Genomic DNA, 12556 nt, shown 5'->3' with positions numbered 1-12556 from the left:
TTTTCACAATAAAGAGAATAAATAATATACTCCATCGTTTTCATTCGCATTACATTCATTTTCTATAACATTATTTTCAAGATATAATTTAGAGAGTACAGAGGTGGAAATGGAAAAAGTGCACAACAAATAGCTCAATTAATGCAAAAGCTTTTTAGGTATAAATGAAAATAATGAACTTGTGAATTGAAGAAAAGGAAAAGGTGCATAATTAACTTGTTGATCCTATGTTTCTCTAGGAGTACCCACTTGTTGCTCTTGTATACCCTTCCCGTAAACCAAAGTCCAAACATGTTATCAATATTATGTAACAAACTTGTTTTATCCCAAAGTCAACAACATCACTGCATTTGGTTGTCAAACATGGAAAAGGAGAGAATGAAATAAGAACAAAAATAGATTAAAAAAACTTGTAAAGTATTGAAGAATCAAAAGAGTGATTGGCATGAATAAAGAAGTGTACACAAACAATCTTTGAATCAATTTTCAGTGAGTGAGCCTATAACAAAAGAAGAATTGTTAGAAACATTAGAAGTAAAGAATCAATATCAAAATAAATAACTCACTTTTAAGAGAAGGAGGGGATTGTTTTTCAAATATCTTACCAATGACCACTTTCATAGTCTGAGTCGCTGGACTTCTTTTTAGTAAATCTCAATGAAGCCCTCGTATTCCTTCATTCTTCAACATTTCCTTTCAACCTTTGCAACAAATGTGAAGTCAGGTTTCAAATGAGATGGAAATTACAACATAGTAGAAATCAAATCAATAGAATGAGAAAAGGATTTGAATTTTTTCATATCATGTCAGCAATCATGTAATCGACTTAAGAAAATTAAGAATAAATGGGAAAACATATAGGTTGAGGTTGTCATTACCTTTGTCGGTGATGGTAAGCGTCGTCGTCTCCTCTTCTTCTTACGTGGTCGATTTGGGCGACATCGTTAGGAGAAAGAGCAGAGATGTGATAGTTGATGTCATTGAAAAGAATGGAAGCTGAAGAAAAAAAATCGATTCTTTGAGTCATGAACGATTCGTGTTCTATAAAATCGAATAGAATTTGGAAAAGTGCGTGCGAAATTGAATTGAAATTAGGGATTCAGAAGAAAAAATAAAAAACAGAGAAATGCATATATAAAAAAAAGTATTACCAGAGTAGAAGCGAGTTTTTTGAAGGAGGTATTGAAGCAGTAATTGCCAAAGATCCTGAAATGAAAAAGGAGTGATTGTGAATTTATATGGAAAGCGGTGAAGAAAAAACAAAGAAGGAAGAGAGAAAGGTTTAATGGGAACGAACCTCGAGAAAAATTGGTGATAAAAATAGCACTATACATATAACAAACAGCACCATTCAACCACTTTAAAATTGGTGATAAAAACATAAAGCGGTAGAAAATCCAGCAATTCAAATTGAGAGCACAATACATTCCAATGAAATATGCAAAATTGTTGGTATTTTCAATGCCACTATTTATTTTCAAACTGATATATAGATTGAAGCAAAAAACAGCACTATTTTAAACAATTAGGGTAGAATCCATGCACCAAAGCAACCAACCACTTGAAAATTCAAAAAATATAGCAAACATCACTATTTTTGGCAGAAGATATTCATTATTAAAATTAGGCTAGAGAAAGAATGTCTATAGTAAATGGGAGAACTGCTATTTGATAGATTATAGTTGAGATTATTTCTAGTAACAGTAGCAAGAAGCTTCTGATTTCCAAACCATTTGATGCAGAGATTCAAAGATTGTTTTTTAAGGATGCATTTCTCTTTTTCTCTTTGACCAAAGGATGCCTTTTTATAATTGTTTCTTGTCAAGACTTGTTAAACCACAGTAAGTTGCAGAGTACACAAAAATCATGCTTAAATCAACCAATGCTACAACAACTTTCTAAATAACAGTTTTAAGATTGTGAAAAAAAAAATAGCAGTTTTAAGAGGATAATAGGGAATATTCATGTCTGAAAGATTACGAAGCAAATTACTCTTCAAAAATTACTAAGTTATGGACATATAAAATTTTAATGTAGAAGTGCATACCAAAAAAAATAAGCAAATTGCAGACACATTACTAATTTGAAAGGGGAATGTTACATGTAAATGGAGAGAGTCTTTGAATTGAATTAGGAATTCCAACAGAGAGAAAATAATTGTTAAAATCAAGTGATTTCAAACATAATTTCTTGACTGACATAGCTTGTAAGTTTCTTAAAAGATAGAGAACAAAAACACATGTAAGGTGACATAACATAAAGTAGTAGAAAATCCAGCAATTCAACTTGAGAGCACAATACATTCCAATGAAATATGCAAAATTGTTGGTATTTTCAATGTCACTATTTATTTTTATAATGATATATAGATTGAAGCAAAAAATAGCACTATTTTAAACAATTAGGGTAGAATTCATGCACCAAAGCAACCAACCACTTGAAAATTCAAAATCTGCAAAATTGATATGTATGAAATTCAAACAAAGCAATTCAACCAATTGAAAATATGCAAAATTGATATATACAGCAAAGAACAAACTTACACAGCAACTATCTGTTTATAATTTTAGAAACAAAACTATGAATATTATACAGTACAACGAAAAGGAAAGTATACTCACAGTTTCGAAGTCGTACTCGACGATGTATGTTCTGTACTTCACTTGTAGATTGTTTATTGCCTTGTCATATTCTGAAACTGGTTTTTTTAGCAGAGGACCTATCAAAGAACGAAAGTGAAATTTCTGTTATGTATAAACGGCAACAAAAAAATAATTACATTAAAGGAATATGTGTTCAAATGTTGACCAGTTAGGCAGTGATACGACATAAGAGTTTCTATGTTTCTGCCGACCATGTTTTCTTAAATAGAATTAGAGTTAGTTGAGCAATAGAGATTGAAGCATAGAAACAAAATGGATGAAAAATAGCAATAACAAAGGAACCCCATTAAAATGAAACACAAATAGCAACAACATAGCATAGAAAAAAAACAAAAAAAATATCAATACGTAACAAAGCATAGAAACCTAACCTGAAGCACCTGCGATGGATAGATTCGGTATGGAAGAACTTACAAAAACTGGAGCAAGAAATAAAGTGTTGAAATAAAGATTATCTGAAAGAAAGCGATTTGTTTTGTTCAAAAAAATAGGAGATTAGGTGTGATGTGGCCGATTTGTTTCAGCAAAAAAAGAAAGGGTTAATAGGGAAATAGGAGATTAGGTCTGATCTGTTTCAACAAAAAAAATAGGGTTAAACAAATCGGAATTAAGCTTTAGGGTCAAAGAAGACAAATATATAGCACTATGATTTCCATAAACAACATGTTGAAATCAAAGAAGAGACCGAATCAATTCAACAAAAAAATAATAAGCAAATAACACTATGCATTCGGCACTTTAATAATAAGCAAAGAATATATCATTTTGATTGCAGTGGGTATAAGAAGCAAACAACATAAAAATTATATGTGTAAGGAAGAACAAAAATAATAAGCAAAATCAGAAAAAAAGTCTAAAAACCTAATGTTCTACATCAGCCATGAAAAAAAAAAGTTCTTATATAGGTACCAATTAAAACAGAAACAGAAAATAGTGTATTTGGGGTGAGTACAATTAGAGTTATATATGCTCATATATATTAAAATGAAGCATGGAAAGAGTCTGATTCTCATAATTTATAACAGGTTAATTAAGTTATTCAAAATTATGCACTAATTAATATATTTTGTCCTTGTTAACCGTATCTCTTGGAGTATATTCACCAAAACTCAAGGAAGATTATATGCAAGCAAATACTCACAGAAAAGGAAAAGGATATGTCAAAGTACATTATATAAGCAACAGGGATAGTGCACACAAATTATCATTATATAGAAGTGCACACCAAAAATTAAATAAGAGACCAAAAATATAGAAGTGCAATAGGTTATAAGCAAAGAATATTATACAATTCAAGGAAAAGGATAGCTGAACGAAAAGGAAAGCAGTCTCACAGTTTCGAGGTCATAGTCGACGATGTATGTTCTTTATTTGAGTTGTAGCTTGTTGATTGCCTTGTTGATTGCCTTGTTAGCCCTATCTCTTGGAAGATTATATGCAAGGAAATACTCACAGAAAAGCAAAACGATATGTCAAAGTATATTATATAAGCAACAGGGACAGTGCACACAAATTATCATTATATAGAAGTGCACACCAAAAATTAAATAAGAGACCAAAAATATAGAAGTGCAACAGGTTATAATGAAAGAATGTCATACAATTCAAGGAAAAGGATAGCTGAACGAAAAGGAAAGGATACTCACAGTTTCGACGTCATAGTCAACGATGTATGTTCTGAATTTGAGTTGTAGCTTGTTGATTGCCTTGTCGTACTCTGAAACTGGGTTTGTTAATAGAGGACCTGTGAATGAAGGTAAGTGGAATGTTGGTTATGATAAACTGCAAGGAAACAAAAATAATACAAACATCAGCAAAAAACAATTACAAAAATATGTGTTGTGAGGTAATTACCAGTTAGGCAGTGATAGGAGAGGAGAGTTTCCATGTTTGTTCCAGCCATAAGTCAAGAAAAGGAAAAAGGATTTTTGGGTTGGAAAGAATTTTGTCAGCAACTCTTTTCTTTTGATCTGCGTTTTTATTTGTGATAGTAGCAGATAGTTAGGTTGTTGTTGTTTGGAAATAAATTAGGAAACAACTTTGAGCAAAAACAACAATTTGAGATTTTTGCGTTTTTTTTTGTTGTCATGTTTATCTGTGCGGCATATTCTTGTTAGGGTTTCGGGGAAACAACTTATTTTTCTTGTTAGGGTTTGGGGGAAACATCTTATTTGGTAGCGGAAACAGAGGGAAACGGTTTAGCAACAACTTATTTTTCTTGTTAGGGTTTCGGGGAAACAACTTATTTGGTAGCGGAAACAGAGGGAAACGGTTTAGCGGAAACAACTCAAATAGATGCAAACGATTATTTTTCTTTATTGTTTTTAATAATTTAATAATTAAAGTTTTAGTTAGGGTAAATTAGTAATTATCATCATTAGGGCAACAGTGAAATTAAGGCGACAATTATTGCTTGGGGCAACTTTTATATATAGAATAGATGTTAATATAAGGGTTATGCTAACTAGTGCATCTGTTAAGATCTTTTTCTTTCTATTTTTTTTATTTTTAACTTTCTTAACTAGTGTATCGTGGCACTAATTTACATCTCTCTTAATATAAATAAGTGATTTTCACATATATTTAGGTTATTTCTCATGATTTTGTCATCCAAATACATCATTGTGTTGTTCGTCGTCTTGTTCAATATTGTTAGATTTATCTTCTCATTGCAGTGTTTGTTTTGTTCTTATTGAAAGATCGATTTCAGTCAATTACAGATTCAATCAATGATTTATGCATCATTTTGATTCTATCATATTATTTACATGTATTTTACCGTTAAATGCTATTAACTTAGGTGATGTGAGTTAATTTCGTCCTGAACGATTTTAGTGATGTTGAATACTTGATAGTGTTTGATATACTTTATCAATTTAAACAATAAATATCTTTATTAAAAAAAAAATTAAAAATAAAGATAAAGTTCTAACTTCAAAATCAGAAGAACGAGTAAATGGTGTTGAATGAAAATAAGTACTCCCTCCGATCTCAAATGTAAGAAGAAAAAAAATGCACACATGTTAAGAAAGTCGATTGACCACATTTAAGTCATTATAAAAAGTGATATTTTTCTAATTTTACCATTGTCTTGGAGTAGTAAAGACATTAATGAGGTGAGTTTAATAAGGGTAAACTTAGAATTGTGATATTTAATAGGTTCATTTTACTGTACTTTTTCTTATATTTTAGACCAACACTTTTATTTTTTTTGTTTTTTACCTTTGAGATCGGAGGGAGTAGATGAAAGAAGCTTCCAACTATCAAGATATACTGTGTCCTTGTATCGTTTTACTTCAATTTGTTTGATCTCTACAATTTCATTGAGATGCCAATACAAATACAAAGAACCTAATTAACATGGCTTCACTCTCAAATATCCCTCTTTTTCTTTCATTTTCTTGCAACCCCAATTTCAAATTCAAAACCTTTTCCCACGTAAACCAACCACATTCTCACAACCCAGTTACAAATTCTTCATCTTTATCCAAACCCAAAATTTGGGTCAATCCCAATAACTCCAAATCCAAACCTCTCCAAAACAAAAACAATAACAAAAGCAAACCTTCGAATTCTCGTAACCGTTTTCTCCTTAAACTTGTTGATTCTCTAGATTCATGTGATCCCACTAACCAACAAGTTAATGCAATTCTTAATGCTTTCATAAGCGACGGCGTTTCGGAACGTGATGCTGTGTTTATTCTTGATAAGATGACAAATCCCAAAACTGCCCACATTGTGATGGGATGCATTAGGGATAGGATTGAACATGTTAGAGATAATGGGGTTGTTCTTTACAATGTGACATTGAAAGTTTTTAGAAAATGTAATGATTTTGATGGTGCACAGAAGGTGTTTGATGAAATGCTTCAAAGAGGGGTTAAGCCGGATAATATTACTTTTACTACTATGATTAATTGTGCGAGGATGTCAGCTTTGCCGGATAAGGCGGTTGAGTGGTATGAGAAGATGCCGGGTTTTGGGTGTGAGCCGGATGCTATTACTTGCTCGGCTATGGTGTGTGCTTATGCGCGTACTAATCATGTTGATATGGCTTTGAGATTGTATGATCGTGCGAAAATAGAGAAATGGCCGGTTGATGTAGTGACATTCTCGGCATTGATTAAGATGTATGATTTGAATGGAAACTATGATGGGTGCTTGAATATGCACTTAGAAATGAAGGCTCTTGGTGTGAAGGCTAATGTGGAAACGTATAATATTTTGTTGGTTGCTATGTTGAGAGGCAAGAGGCATTGGCAAGCTAAAACTATATATCAAGAGATGAAAAGTAATGGAGTTTTGCCGGATTTTACAACGTATTCAACTCTTTTGAGAATCTATACTAGAGCGCAATTTGGTCAAGATGCTATTAGTGTTTATAAGGAAATGAAGGGGAAAGGAATGAATGTGAGTATAGATCTCTATAATGTACTTTTAGCTATGTGTGCTGACGTTGGATGCAATGATGAAGCTCTTGAGATTTTTCAAGACATAAAAAATTCGCGGACTTGCACACCTGACAGTTGGACATTTTCAGCCTTGATTAATGTATATTCCAACACTGGGAAAGTTTTCGAGGCCGAAGCAATGTTGGATGAAATGATCAAATCTGGATTCGAGCCTAATATTTTTGTTATGGTATCGCTTGTCCAGTGCTATGGAAAAGCTAAGCGAATTGATGATGTTGTGAAGGTATTTAATCGATTCTTGAATCTGGGCATCGTTCCAGATGATCGATTCTGCGGTTGTCTGCTGAATGTTATGACACAAACAGCAAATGAAGAGCTTGGTAAACTAATAGGTTGTCTTGAGAAGGCTAATAAAAAGCTTGGTTTTGTGGTAAGATATTTGGTGGAAGAGCAGGATGGTGATGTAGATTTCAAAAAGGAAGCATCAGAACTTTTAAATTCAATTGATACTGAAGCAAAGAGGCCAATATGTAACTGTCTGATTGATCTTTGTGTCAATCTGAATCTACCTGACAAAGCGCATGACCTTCTCGGGATCGGGTTGAAGCACGGAATATATAGGAATATACAATCAAGATCTCAAACAAAGTGGTCTCTACATTTAAAGAACCTCTCGATTGGCGCTGCTATGACTGCATTACATATTTGGATAAATGACTTGTCTAAGGCTTTGGAATCAGGGGAGAAGTTTCCACCACTACTTGGAATTAATACCGGTCGAGGAAAACTAAAGAATTCAAGCAAGGGTTTAGGTAGTGCACTTCAATCACATTTGAAGGAACTCAATGCTCCGTTCTGTGAAGCTCAAAATGAGGTTGGCTGGTTTTTGGTTACAAAAGAAGCAGCCAAATCATGGCTGGAGTCGAGGGGTTCAACCAAATCCATTGCTACTTTGGATTCTCTGGTTTTAAGTGCTCCATCAATGACCCTTACCTATTGAAAATGTCCGAGGGAATGATTTTGTTGTATTTCTTTCATGCATTTTCATACTTTAAATTGTGTATAAGGTGTTCTTACACAGTGTTATTGAGTTCTGCTTCTGACTCCAAAATTTTGCTCCATCAGAGGAAGGAAGAAAACCTTGAGAAGATTAATAACTTGTGAGGTATCCGCATTGCAATTAAAATTTCAAATATTCAATTTTTATGCATTTTTGGTTTCCCTTATACCCAAACAGAGAGGATTTGATGAAAAAATAATTAAATTATTCATGCTTTAGTAAGTTTGGAGGAATCACATTCCCTCCTCTCTATCTCTTGTTTACATTGAAGCTCAATTTTCACTGTTTTTATAGAAACGAAGCTATTAAGACTAATATTCTAGTTATGTAGGCCAATACTCCTTTTTTATTGACAATCATTTAATAGGAATTGTTCCTATCGATTGGTGATTTTGAGAGTTCTGAACCAAAGCCAATAGTACTAGTCTTGATGCATCTACTCCTCTCTCTTACAATGCAATCCAAGCCAAGAGAACTAGGATTGAAGAAAAGGAATTGAAAACACCATAAGAAGATTGAAGATAAACAGAAGCAGCAAAAAGTTAATTCTGATTTTGTTGCTAAAACAAAAGGTCTTGCTATCTGATAGTCGATCTAAACTTAATCTTAAGCATATAGTTCCAATAGATAAAACTAGTCCTTAGGTCCAAAATTTGCATATAACCTTGTGTAGGGCAGATGTTATTCGAGATGATGTTACCTCTGCTTTGGGCAAGTGATGCTAAATTACTTTCGTGTTGAAATTGCATCAGGAACCTTAAACCAGAAATCTAGCAAAGGGATGCATGCCAAATGGATGCTCAAATTAGATGGTCTCTGTAGCTTTTATGTGACTTATGTTGCCTGCTAACACTACCAGAATATGGTCCTGGTTTGGTCTAGATAGAGGAAATGATAGAGGTGTATGTTGATCAGGTGTATATTGATCATGACTTTGTAATCTTATTAGGCATATTCATGGCATAGTGGTCTACTGGCTTGTAAGTAGAGCTCTTTATTTATTTATTTTGATAAAAGTAGAGATCTTTCTCTTTGTACCATGAGGAACTTTGGTGTATATTTTTTATTCATGTAGCGGTGGCACATGACTGGGTTACCTCTCAAACTCTTCCTAGAAGGTGGGGAGAGTGTGTTCTAATGATGTTGTGTGAATTAATGAAGTACTATCTATAAAAAAAAAAAAAAAAAAAATCATTAGAAGCTGAATTTTCTGGTTAATAAGGGTAGATATTACTTCTGTGACAAACAATTGGAACTGCCTTTTGACCTATTTGTCCAGTTTAGCTTGCACACATTTTGGAGGAGACAATGTATATCCATTGCACATAGCTTCTTTAGACATCTGTGATGTGTAAGTGTTTAAAAAATAGGAGGACACCCCAAAGAAGGGGGAAGACAAAAGGTAGAGAAAAAACCACTTATATTTTCCTCTAAAAAAAAGAGAGAGTCGCATGTAGCATGTTGGTCTCTTCAAGATAAATAATGTACTTTTTTTAATGTTTACCGCAATGCCATTTAGTAGAGACATTTTGTAGTGTTTTACTCATAAACTTAGGCCACCACAGTAGATAATACTAGAGCCATGTCTCCGTGAGTATCAATGTGAGAATACTAATTTGGTACCCGTTAACCTTTTGAGTATGTATATATGAGGAGAACCTTGATTATTAATCTTAGCTTGGTTGCTATGAGTTAGCCTAATTGGTGTGGTCTGTGTTGTAGTGGCATGAGTAATTCTTTGTAGGTGGTTTGTTTGCTATTTATGGTGTACCATTTTATCTAGCTCAAGGTCCTCCCTAAGTGATCTCTTGAACCCTACTAGACACTGAAGTTGAAAAAAAAAGTGAATGTTATTATATATATATGATACGAGTAAACTATTAAAATAGTCTTTGACTTTCTGATGCGCTCTCAATTTAGTTTAAAAGACTATCAATGTTTCAAATTTTAAATTGGTCCATGACAATGTAAAATATTCCTCATTCTCAGTCTTCTGCAAATGTCCGTGACTAAAAAACATTGTGTTACATGATGACGAGTCTATTGATCATGTACCATTCAAGTTTTAGTTGGAAGTCAGTCATTAGAAAAGAATACAAAAGAAACAAACCACAAAATTTGTAAAATGTTACTTAAGCCAGCCTCAAATTAGTCGTTCAGATTATGAAAATTAAAAAAATAATCTCAATCAATTGAAAAGAAAAAACACTAAGTTTTTAAAATGTTACTTAAGTTTCATGAGTTAAGGCCTTCCCAAGGGATAACATGACCGTTAAACATCTAATTGGACTCCATGTGGACGTTCATGGAAGAAGATGAGACATGAGAAGAGATGATCTTTATACACAAAAATTAAGGATTTTACTTTTAGTGTTTGACATTCATTTTAGTCATTCTGATTAGGTGTATGTAAGCATTATTTACACTTTCATGTCATATCAACGACTGAGATAGATCTTTGCAAAAGGAATAAATTGAGTAAATTTTTTACATATTTAAGGAGTTTTTCTTTTAAATTTACATAATCTCAATTACTTATTTAAGAATATCTTACGATGTCAAAGACCATTCTAGTTACCAAGACATCTAACTAAAACATCCAATAATATATTTAACGGACAAGTTATCAACTAACACAACATTTAGTCTTTTTAATTTTTATTATCTCAATTACTAATTTGAGAATGTCTTAAAAAGACAAAGACCACTTTACTTATCCAGACGTCTAACTAGAACATCTAATCGTATTTTTAATAGACAAGTCATCAAATATCACAACATTTAGTCCGTCCCAATGCAAATTTGAATAAGCTAATTTAGCTTCTTCTTCTTTAAAAAAAAAACATTTAGTGTTGTTATTTTGGTGTTTAATAATAAAAGTGTTATATTTCACCGTGAGCTTAGCTTTGATATAGACAATGTATAATATATGCAGGACTGAGGCTTGATACTCATTAGGGCTGGAAATGAGTCGAGTCGAACCGAACTCATCTGAGCTCGACTCGACTCGATAAGAATTGGTTCAGCTCAAAACTCGACTCGAGTTCAAAACGAACCTTTTTTTTAGCTCGAGTTCGACTCGTTTGTAGTTCACGAACAACTCGTCTCGGCTCGTTAGGTTCATTTAAATTTAAAAGCCTTTTAACATAGAGCCTAAGAATTGGTTCAGCTCAAAACTCGACTCGAGTTCAAAACGAACCTTTTTTTTAGCTCGAGTTCGACTCGTTTGTAGTTCACGAACAACTCGGCTCGGCTCGTTAGGTTCATTTAAATTTAAAAGCCTTTTAACATAGAGCCTCACAATTTAAAGGCCAAATAGTAACATAATTTACTACAAATCCCAAAAAAAATATTAACTGCATTTGATTGTGGGAAGTTGGTCATTATAAGACCAAATACTCTACCAATGCGCTGCACTCTCTTCTTTTGCTTTTATTTATAGCCAATATTCATTCCTTTACTTACTAAACTTTCGATGTGGGACATCAGTTATGTATATTACATTTGCAAACCTCATAGTGAAGACTAGACTATATTCAGTTCCTTTTACTTTCAGTTTAGTTTTTTAATTGTTTTGCAGGAATATGATTTTTTATAACAAAGTTATTGGAATAGTAAAAAGAAAACATAATTATGATGTGAATATAAAATCATTAATCCATCGCCAAACTAATTTGGCTCATCCTATTACCAAATTTATATCAATTCTCATGCAAAATTGGTTTTAATTAAGGATGTTATGAGTAAGGAAAATAAGGATATTGGAGAAACTTAAAACTACACAAGAACTAGCACAAATAAAATCAACATAAATAAGCAATGAGAATATTCTCAAAATACTTTTCTACTTCCAATATATATGTATATTTAAGAGGATATATATTTCCTAAAAAAAAAAAAGGATATATATTATCGAGTCAGCTCATGAACCAAACGAGTCGAACTATATATAGTTCAAGTTCAGCTCGTTTAGTTAACGAACTTCATTTTGAACTCAAGTTCAGCTCATTTGGTTCATGAACCAAGTTCAACGAGTTAATTGTCGAATCGAGTTTCGAACTATTTTCGAGTTGGTTCGGTTCATTGCCAGCCCTAATACTCATACACCTTAAAAGTGAATTTTGAACCACTAGACTACTTGACAAAAAAAAAAGTGTTATTTAGACACAAAAATCTAACTTCTTATTCGATAATACCTTACAAAATACAATTCAAACGTGTGTAATGTCTAACCAATAAAAGGGAAAGAAAAAAAAGCTATAAAAATTGAAAAATTGTATTTTATCTAGGTTTTTTTTTTGGTAAGTCGTTTTTTTGGTTTTTTTTTTTTTTGTCAAGTAGCCTAATGGCTAGAGCTCACACAATTTAATTGTGGAGAAGTGAAGTGTCCGGGGTTCGAACCCCGGCCCCTGCATATAATA

General features: G+C 32.7%; 1 long non-coding RNA gene and 1 pseudogene across 2 annotated transcripts; one reads left to right on the top strand and one right to left on the bottom strand.

The window, feature by feature from the left end:
* Positions 1-256: 256 nt before the first annotated feature.
* On the bottom strand, positions 257-1782 carry LOC146944787 (uncharacterized). Its single transcript, XR_015028148.1, has 3 exons — positions 1152-1782; positions 879-996; positions 257-701 (listed from the first exon to the last, which is right to left on the bottom strand). It is a non-coding gene; the product is annotated as an uncharacterized LOC146944787 (long non-coding RNA).
* A 4111-nt stretch (positions 1783-5893) lies between these two features.
* LOC146944786 (pentatricopeptide repeat-containing protein At4g16390, chloroplastic pseudogene) lies at positions 5894-8301 on the top strand (annotated as a pseudogene). Its single transcript, XR_015026066.1, has one exon. The product of XR_015026066.1 is annotated as a pentatricopeptide repeat-containing protein At4g16390, chloroplastic pseudogene (transcript).
* Positions 8302-12556: the final 4255 nt, after the last annotated feature.

This window comes from Medicago sativa, chromosome 2 (genome assembly GCF_051527215.1).
Source record: "Medicago sativa cultivar Bolivia chromosome 2, Bolivia_mono, whole genome shotgun sequence".
Lineage (NCBI taxonomy): Eukaryota > Viridiplantae > Streptophyta > Magnoliopsida > Fabales > Fabaceae > Medicago > Medicago sativa.
This window is presented reverse-complemented; position numbering and strand designations above follow the sequence as displayed.